The sequence below is a fragment of the Dermacentor silvarum genome, chromosome 1 (genome assembly GCF_013339745.2).
Source record: "Dermacentor silvarum isolate Dsil-2018 chromosome 1, BIME_Dsil_1.4, whole genome shotgun sequence".
In the NCBI taxonomy this organism is placed as follows: Eukaryota; Metazoa; Arthropoda; class Arachnida; order Ixodida; family Ixodidae; genus Dermacentor; species Dermacentor silvarum.
The window spans coordinates 49,710,808-49,713,441 of record NC_051154.1 but is presented as its reverse complement, the minus strand read 5'-3'; positions in this window follow the sequence as shown (position 1 = coordinate 49,713,441).

Here is a 2,634-nt window from a genome sequence, read left to right as displayed (position 1 = left end):
ATGATGATGATGATGATTTATTGGCATCCCCTTTGAAACGGGGCGGCGACAAATAGTCACCTAGCCTGCTTGATTTAATCAGGTATACTATACATGTTCTTTATCTTGCATTTTTGTATACCTATCATTATTTTTCTTTTTCAAAAATTTACCTTGTACCGCTGCCTATGATTTTAAGAGATCAGGTCGCATCCATCTTTTCCCTACTTTTTTTCCACCAGTACTCTAATCGTCTCTTGCTGATCTCTACGGCTGATCTGTTTATGTTTCCTTCCACTTTAAACCCAAGCGCTTCTGGGAGTTGCACGTTACCTACGGTTCTCGCTGGGTGGATCCCGTCGCATTCCATTAGGATGTGCTGAGTGGTCTCTGGATCTTTACTGCAGCATACACATGTCTCATCTAATTCCGAATATTTGTTCCGATATGTTTTCGTCCTTAGGCAACCGGCTCGAGCCTCAAATAGCAAGGCACTGCCCTTTGTGTTATCGTACAGATTTTCCCTTCTAATTTCTTTCTTCTCATTCTTGTAAATCTCCATTGTCCTTTTCGTTTCCATTCTTTGCATCCAATTCACGGTCTCTATTTCTCTCACTTTCTTTCTGATGACCCCTGGTTGTCTATTTACAGTTTCGATTATCCTGTACTTGGTTGCCAACTTCCTTGACCTCTTCCTCCATTCTGTGTCCACGCTTTTCATGTAGAGATACTTGTGCACTTTAGCCGCCCATTTATTTTCATCCATGTTCCTGAGCCTTTCTTCAAAACTAATTTTGCTTTGTGCTTCTCTGACTTCAAAAGAGGCCCAACCCATGTCTCCATGCACTGCCTCATTTGTCGTATTACCGTGTGCTCCCAAAGCCAACCGGCCTACTGATCTTTGGTTAACTTCCAAACCCGCCAATATATCCGATTTTAAGCATATAATGGCATTTGCGAATGTTAGCGCTGGCACCATTACTCCTTTCCAGATTCCACGCACCACCTCATACTTATTGTGGCCCCACAGTGCTCTGTGTTTCATTAATGCTGCATTCCGCTTCCCCTTTATTTTCAGATTATCTTGGTGGTTGCTTGAGTAATTCTTTCCTTCGTTTATGTGTACGCCGAGGTACTTATATTGCTTCACTATGGGTATTACTTGCTGTTGAATTGACACCACGAAGTTACTCGTGTGCTCATTAAAGATCATAATCCCTGATTTCTCTGTGCTAAACTTAAGGCCTAGATTTGTCGCTGCGTTCCCACAGATATTCGCAAGTATCTGTAAATCTTTTTTATTGTCCGCTAGTAGCACAATGTCGTCTGCGTACATCAGTCCAGGGATCTTCTGTTGCACCATTTGTCCATTACGCATGTAGGATAAATCAAAACCTAATTCGCTGTTTTCCAGTCGTCTTTCTATGCCCTTGACGTAAAGCGTGAACAACAATGGTGACAGAGGGCATCCTTGCTTCAATCCTTGGTGAATTCCCACCATTTCATTTCCTTTTCGGCCTTCCCATGCCACTTGTACTTGGTTGTCTCGATATATCTCCCTCAGCAGCTCCACGAAATCGTCATCTATGCCTTCGTATTGAAGAATATCCCACAACAATTCCCTGTCTACGTTGTCATAAGCTCCTTTAATATCTAGAAATGCTATCCATAAAGGTCTTTTCTGAGCTACTGAAATCTCTATGCACTGAGTTAGTACAAACATATTGTCTTCTAAGCGTCTGCCTGGCCTGAACCCATTCTGTAGTTCCCCCAATACACCGTTTTCCTCCACCCACTTCGACAGTTCTAATTTTATGGCTTGCATTGCCATTCTATATATCACCGACGTTACTGTAACTGGCCTGTACGAGCTCGTCTTATCCTTATCTCCTTTGCCTTTGTAGATAAGATTCATCTTGCTTTCACGCCATCCAACGGGAATATTCTTTGTTCTAATCACTTGCTCTATGGCATTAGTCAGCAGTGCCTTGCTTTTGGACCGAGGTTTTTGATTAGCTGTATTGGGATTTCATCGGGTCCTGCTGCCGTGTTGTTAGGGACATTTTCTGCTGCCTTTTTCCAATAAAAGCTTTCTATGCTGAATTTTGATCTCTCAGGCCTCTCTGTTGTTGCTGGATCTGTTGTCTGAACTACGCTTTTTCTCGTACCGAAGTTATGCCTGATAACGTCTGTGATGTACCGCAGCGCATCATCGCCTTCATAGATGTTACCGTCTTCATCCCTTATAGCCGTTTGCGAGTTTCTAGTTGGAGCTCCGAGTGCTTTTATATGGTTCCAGAATCTTTTTGGGGCGCCTTTGTCTCTTTTGTGAATGTTATGCACCCAACGTTCACTTGCGCATTTAATTTTCTCTTGCACGAGCTCACTCGCAACCCTTTTCTTTTCTCGGTATGTATTCCATCTAAGGAGCACCTCTTCTTCTTGTAATCCCAACTTTTTGGCTTCTCGATGAACCCTAGATGCCTCTTTACGCTCTTCTATAGCTTGTTTAATTTCCTTGTTCCACCACTTACGTGGTTTCCTCTTTCCAATCCAACAATTGTATTGCCGTGTCCGCCTTATTTCATGCTGCATAACCTCCACCAGTTCCTTATATTCCCAGACTGCTGTAGGAAAAGCCTCAATTTTCTTCTC